This window comes from Lycium ferocissimum, chromosome 8, assembly GCF_029784015.1.
Source record: "Lycium ferocissimum isolate CSIRO_LF1 chromosome 8, AGI_CSIRO_Lferr_CH_V1, whole genome shotgun sequence".
NCBI classification, from domain to species: Eukaryota; Viridiplantae; Streptophyta; class Magnoliopsida; order Solanales; family Solanaceae; genus Lycium; species Lycium ferocissimum.
In genome coordinates, this window is record NC_081349.1 from 67,507,353 (window position 1) to 67,514,674 (window position 7,322).

Genomic DNA, 7,322 nt, shown 5'->3' on the forward strand with positions numbered 1-7,322 from the left:
ATCTTATGATGTCTTTGAAAGTTGTAACTCCACGGAGACGAGGGTTACTATGATACGTCTTTATAATGCGACAGTCTTGAGGCAACATCTTGCCTTTTTATTTATAAGTCCCTTATCATGCTAATTGTGAATGATTATGGTTAACAGGTTTATACGAGTGTCCAGCTCGGGCACTAGTCACGGCCTACGGGGTTGGGTCGTGACAGTAAGGCGACGGCCAACTTTAAAACCCCAAATCCTATTCAAAATCTAAATTTCTACAACTTCATTTATGGGAAAGACCAAGATTTTCCTTCGGTTCATGTGTAGTCCAGAGACTGCCCCAAAAACTATTTGTATTAGTCTAAGACCTCAGTTGGTCAGTCCTAGCATCACAAAGCACTAAAGTATTACCAACATATAGGAGATGTGAAATCTTCATATTCACCATGAATCCCCTAATCCAACCTTTATAGTTGGGAATTTCCAGCTTGTTGTTTAACCCTTCTATCGCAATACTACATAAAAAAGGAAAGCGGGGATTACACTGTTTTAGACTCCTTTGAGGAAAAGAAACCTTCTGATATTCCATTTATAAGAATGGAAAACCTGATAGTGTTGATGCAGAAGAATATCCCGTTCAACCACTTCGCCCAAGGCCCATGAGTAACCCCCCGTACTTTTACGTTTGAATGCATCGTATGTAAATCGATACGAACTTAGAGGATTAGGGTCCTTTATAAGGATAGTGGTGGTTTAAAATAAGCGTTAAGGAGGTGTCATAAGGATTAGAGGTTAAACGAATCGAAGAGAATAGCTTTCGTCAAAGTTCTACACCTTTTCATGAATTACGGACTATACAACACAATTACTATCTGTATAACTATTGTATGGCCACCGTATCTCAAAGTCAAAATGTTAGAAGATTTGTCCCCAGTTACGTACAAAGTATGGTCCGTAAAAATGAAATACAGACGGTATCTCCATCGTATTTTTGAGGCGGTGGGAAGCTTCTAATTATGTATGAATCGGTGGGAGCTTATTTCCATCTTATTTTTCATCCAAATCAGACCCAAAAAGCTCCCAAATACTGTCTTAAGGTTCCCCTACTATCTAGGATAAGATTAACAGGGTTTTGACATAAATCTCCCTTCGGATAGTCTGTGGTGCTAGCTTAGTTTGTGTTTTCCCCTAGTTTAGGTAGACAGTTGTGATCCTCCCACGGTAGGCATCCCATTTCGGCCGGTTGATCGGTGAGCTCCACTTCTTCCTGGAGTTAGCCGAGTCATGTCCGTATAGTTATGTACATATTATATGGGTAGGTCAGGACCCTGTCCTGACTATATGTGCACGTGTTAAACTCTTAGAGGCTTGTAGACATATGTTATGTGTATAGTTGATATTCTTTGCCTTGCCAGCTTTGTTGTTGATGACATGATACGTATGGTGGACTTGTCGGCTCATGTTTATATATCTTTTGGGTTTTTATCCATCGACGTGTTGTAATCTTCTCATTTTATGCTTATCATATGTTGTCCTTGCCGGACTCTGTTGGTTCTATTTTTGAGTTAGAAATGCTCAACTTACCTGATTATAAGCTTTTTCAATATCCAGCTTGCATAGGATCTGAGGCAAGTGATCCTTCAATCAAGTATCCACTCTTCATTTGCTATTAAGACAGCATCCATCATTTGTCTCCCCTTTAACAAATGTCATTTCGTTGCTTATCATCAACTTCTCCACAAATGTTTAAAGCCTTTAGGTCAACATCTTTAACGTGATCTTGTATACACTGCCCACCAACTTAATAGGTCTAAAGTCATTTAGATCTCTAGCACTGGTCTTTTCGTATGAATGCCACATATATGGCATTAAAACTCTTCTCAAAATGAAACTTACAAGGCTCTAATTTTTTAATGCAGTTCCTTGACGACAAGCCAAAGGGAGCCGCAAGTCAAGCATGTATATCCGGAGCAGAACTAAGTAGTAGCGATGCCCTAGCCAAGGAGGGAGCAAGAAATCAACTTTTTGGTGATCCTATGATTTTGCTAGTTGCTCCTATTTATGCCAATGCTATTTTGGGGCAGACATAGCAGGAACTATTTCTAGTAGAACTCTTCTCAAAATACTCTTGAGAATTGAAGTTTTGCATATGCTTTCACTATATCTTCCTTAAGAACATCCCAACAAACTTGATAAAACCCCATTGTATAGCCATCTGGACCTGGAGCTTTATCCAAAGCACAAAGCTTGATGTTGCCCAAAACCTCTTACTCCTTAAACTCCCTCTGAAGCCAAATCTCCTCCTTCCTTTGAGACACTTATCAAAAAAAAAAAAAAACTGACCTCTAAAGCCTAGTAAGGCAAGAATTTTTCTTTTAATGGTGGTTTCTTCAATCTCTTGTTCCCCATTAATTTACGGTATATCAATATAGTTGTCTCTTTTTGATGCATTTGCCATCTCTTGTTAGAATTTTGTGTCCTTGTCCCATTTAGCCAAATAGCTCTGGATCTTTGCCTCCATACTATCTCCTCATATTTTGCCACCTCTTTTGGAACTATTTCCAAGTTTGCTTTCACTAATATTTTTATAATATGTGAGGTTTCTCTGATCCTATAGCCTATCTGGGTTTGCAAATTGATTTAAAATATATGTCTTCCCTTTTTAAGGCTTGCACAATTTCTGCACTCCATTCATTCATTTTCCTTTAAACTTTTTAATTTGGAGAATATAACATAATCTGGTCTACCTTGTGCCAGAGATCCACCCGCTCTTTACTTCTTTTGTGAATCCTTCAACCTCAAGCCACCAATTGTCGAATTTAAAATAAGATTTAGGACTCTCCCATTCACCACACTGTAGCATAATTGGCTAATGGTTTGATGACACTTTTTGCAGCAAAGATTGGCAAATTCTACAAAATTCTTCATCCCACTCATTGCCTCCTGATTGCTTTTATGCCACATGATAGACCCCCAAATAAAGGAGGGTCTACAAGCTCCAGATCATCCACAACCGCAAAAAATTCCCTCATAGCTCTTGTAAGAATATTGTCTTCTTTCAGTGATATATCTCGTCATATTGAAGTCCAATTTTTTGGCCAGAACTAGGACAATTATAACTGAGAAGGTGTTTTAGTGATGACTTACCTCGGTATTTCTGTCCGTGAGCACTCTCTCTGAAAACTCCACACTTAGATTTATTTTACATTTTATCATCAGATTACAGAAAGCTCTTCAATTCTCATCAGTCATAAACAGAACTTCCACCTTTAAGCTTTAAAAATGGAGTGTTTTTTAACACTTTAGGTGTTTTTAATTTCAAGAAGCTATTTTTAAACTACATTATTCCTAAAATCTGCTTTTGGAAATTATCGAGTACCATTTATTTATACCAAAGAAATCCATTCGTAAATATTTCCTTCACAACCTCTTCTTTAGCTAGGAGAGGAATGACATAAACCATCCGTAGTAAACACTGGTTACACTTTTTCGACAAACCAAGGCCATTAACATCGATATTTTTACATTTTGCAAATCTTTAAACATTGGCTTTCCGTAACCTGATCTTTAAAATCATAAGGAACCACCCTATAACTTCTAAGAAAAGAACTTCTGCCTACTAACCATAAAGAACATCTCACAGAAAAAGTAACAGGTCTTAAAATGCAATTATATCATCGGAACACTTGAAAGAGACATAAAATATTCTACTTACAGTTTGAATGGCCAAAAATACAAGAAAAACATCTCTAGCCACAAAAAGCCTGAATTTGATTTTGCGCCAATTTTCGTCCCCTAACTTGGCCACTTGCAGATCAAACTGAGCCTTACATGTTGTGCAATGCGAAAATGCGAAGCCTTCCTGCATAACAATAAAAGGGGTTACAAGTGATCCTCAAATTATTGAACTAGTAAGAAAGAAAGTAAAGTATGTTACTTTAACAGATCTCCAATGATCAAGGCAAGAGCGATGCACAAATTGTTGGGTGCCTTTGCACATGCAAGGAGATATCAATTCATCGTCTGAAAACAAGAGCACAATCAAGCCAGGATTTCATCTATTGGCATATAAGTATAGTAATGTGAACTCATCATTCTTTGTCAAATTTCCATATGGATCAAAGCTAGTTATCCACAAAGGGTATCATAGTCCGAAGTGGTAATAATGCTAACGTAAAAACAAATAGATCACTGTAAATGCATCCTAAGCTTGAATTAAAAAGATTATTTAAACATAAATTATTGTCAACGTCGACTAGACAGCAAGCTTAAAATGTGCCTCCTCACAGTAACACTCTCACATGAGAAAATGGTAATCTGATAAAAAAGAATACAATGACATGAGGAAGCTTCATAAGAATAGGGTTTTTCCAGAACCACCATTTTTAGCGATGGCTTTCTTAGAAATTCAAATGACAATGCAATATGGCTTTCGAGCAGGTCTTCTCTCAAATAGAAGAGAATAGGGTTATTCGCATTTCATCCTATAAGTGGCAACAACCATTCAAGATTCTGAAGACCCAATAAGTCGATCAAAAGTAAATTATTAAACGCTTCATTTGATGGTAAAGGCGAATTGAAAGCTAAGTAGTGGGGCAACAAAAATCATAAATTCGGAAGACCCAATAGAAATAAATATAAGCAAACATAAATGATTAGGTACCATCTTCGCCATCACATTCAAGACAAATTCTACAGCAAGGTAAGGAACCAACTTCGACATCTTCTTCATGCTTTATCTCATTCGAAGGCACGTCCACAACATGTTGATGTTGATGAAGCAGAGGATTGGATTCATTATCATTAGGGTTCCTCTCTCGCAATGGCTCAAGCTATAATTCAACTTTCATTGGACGCCATCTTTCTACTCAATCCTCTATAATATCACAGACTGAAACAAAAGAAAAGAGAATTTGAGCCAATTTTGTCTTGTGATTAAATAAAATCAAATTTCGTTGATTTCACGTTCGACAAGAATGACGCCACAAGACTGAATTCAAGTAAAATAAAAAGGAGGAGGGACGTCACTTTTCATTAAACAATGATGGTTGATTAGTGCGTCAGGCTTTACTTTACTATCTAAGAAGAGGAAATAAGCACACACCTGGGCATCAACATGTGTGCTTCTTCGGATTAACTTTGAATTAAAGGGTATTTCTGTCATTTCAGGCTTTTCCCCTTTACAACTGCTCTCTGTATTCTTTGGACACGTGCATCCCAAATCATTCACCACTTTGTTTCTCCATTTTGACGCCTTTGCAAAGTAACGCCATCTCCAAACACCTCCCTACTCTTTCTATCTGTCTCCTTTTGTTCTTAACTTTGCACCTCAGTTGATTTTAGAGCTTCTTCTTATCTCAGGTGAGCGTACTATTATTTTGGCAATTTACTTTGCTATTATATAGGTATTTTCGCTGCTTTTATTTTGATTCCCTAATTGTGTTATCTATTTGCTTCCTCAATTTTTTGTAATTCCTTTGTGTTCGACTGTTTTTCTATCCCTTACCTGACTTTTCCCGTTTCAATAGTTGTTTTCCAGTGGGTTTTCTTCTTCTTATCTTGGGTTTTTTTTGTTTTGAAAGAGAGAGATATATAGTGACAGAAATCTACTATGTGTATGAAGGGTTTTAGGAGAGAGAGTGGAGTATTTTTTTTGGAGAGTTTTTTTGTTAGTGTTTTTGCAGGCTGTTGAAGTTAAAAGGAATATAATTTGGGAAAAAGAAGAAAAAGGAGAAGAAGAAGAAGAAGAAGACCTGTGTTTTTTTAATATGCTTCAATTTTTCATTTCACAAAGAGAAAAACCATAGATTCATATAAGAACAGATGGGTATTTTTTATGCTATGCTACAACAAATGATACTGCCTGCTTTCATGGCTGCAGTTGAATCTGCCTTCTTCGTTTACTATTATTTAAGAAGATTATTGTTATACTTTGAATTCAATTACTTTTCCGCATCTTATAAATTTGTTCTGCTGCCCTTTTTTTTTAATAAAATCTATTCAGTACAACTTATCTTTCTCTGGTTTCGACTTTTGACCAGATAAAGAGGGAAAACAGAGTCACTCCGCTGCTGTGAATAAAATAAAAGGGTCTTACTCAATAGAGTTTTAGCCGCTACAGCCAATAATTAAAATGGGTACCTTTTAATTTCTCAAAAATTTGACTTTAAATAATAAATTTCATGATAGCAAAATTTAATGAGAAAATCACTTAGGTGCTTGATAAAGATCCATGAATTGTTTTCATGTGTGGAAACTTTGTCTTTGTCGGTAGAATCACCAATAATATATCTGCTTGAAGTCTAACATGACATTTTTCCATAGTTTCTGAACTATTTCAAATGCAGATATATCGCGATAATAAGCTTGTGAGGAGATGTCTTCCAAATAAACAAATAAATATCCATGTACAGAAGAGCAAAATTATCAAATGAAACTATGAAGGTGCAATACTTATATGAAGATAACAGCTGATAAAAAAGAGGTAATGTTACTACAACGGCGCACCAAAGAACTGCAGCTACAAAAAAGTAATCCTGCCATAGAACCAGTTGTTGACTGTGCATTTGAAAGAATAAGGTCTCACTATGATCCTACATCGTCAAAACAAACTGCTCTTACTATAAGAGAGCCTTTTCCTGCTAATATCCAAGGTTGAAATGATAAATTGCTTCTTTTTGTCACAACCCAACCCGCCATGATGGGCACCCAACTAAATCCTAGTGGGCGAACCAACATACAAGACACCTATCCATTCAATCCGATTTTTATATTAACCAAGCTAAATAGTTATTACGCATTCAAACATCAAATGAACAAAATAAGTCATGCCATAGAATACTGAAATACGTGCAGAAGTCTAACTATTACAACCCCAAAATCCGAAAGTCATCGTATAGGACTCTAGTATAAAACATGCCTAAGAAACTGAAGTCTAACAATTAAATAACCATAATGTCCAGAGTACGAAAATACATCATAGCAGGAAGATCTTCGGGTGGCCTGGTATGGAAGAAGCTCACCCTAAAATCTGTCAGCAAACGTCCTCCACGCTAGATGTGAGGGCGAGTAGCGGTCTCTATATCACAGTCTGCACTCAAAGAATGCAGCAAGGTAGTATCAGTACAAACACTATGTACCGATAAATATCATAGGCCGACTAAGATTAGTATCATGCATATTTCACAAAATCAGGAGAATAAACAAGCCAGTTAACAAACATGAACATCAATAAATCACAGCAAGTCAACCAAGGACAATCACAATCAATCACCAAGATATTAAGCATCATAATCACGTAACCCACAACGGAAATAAATTTACCACAATAACCTCACTCG

General features: G+C 36.6%; 1 long non-coding RNA gene across 1 annotated transcript; it reads right to left on the reverse strand.

Annotated features, from left to right (window-relative positions):
- Positions 1–3,631: 3,631 nt before the first annotated feature.
- On the reverse strand, positions 3,632–5,030 carry LOC132068844 (uncharacterized). Its single transcript, XR_009417538.1, has 3 exons — positions 4,646–5,030; positions 3,920–4,005; positions 3,632–3,844 (listed from the first exon to the last, which is right to left on the reverse strand). It is a non-coding gene; the product is annotated as an uncharacterized LOC132068844 (long non-coding RNA).
- Positions 5,031–7,322: the final 2,292 nt, after the last annotated feature.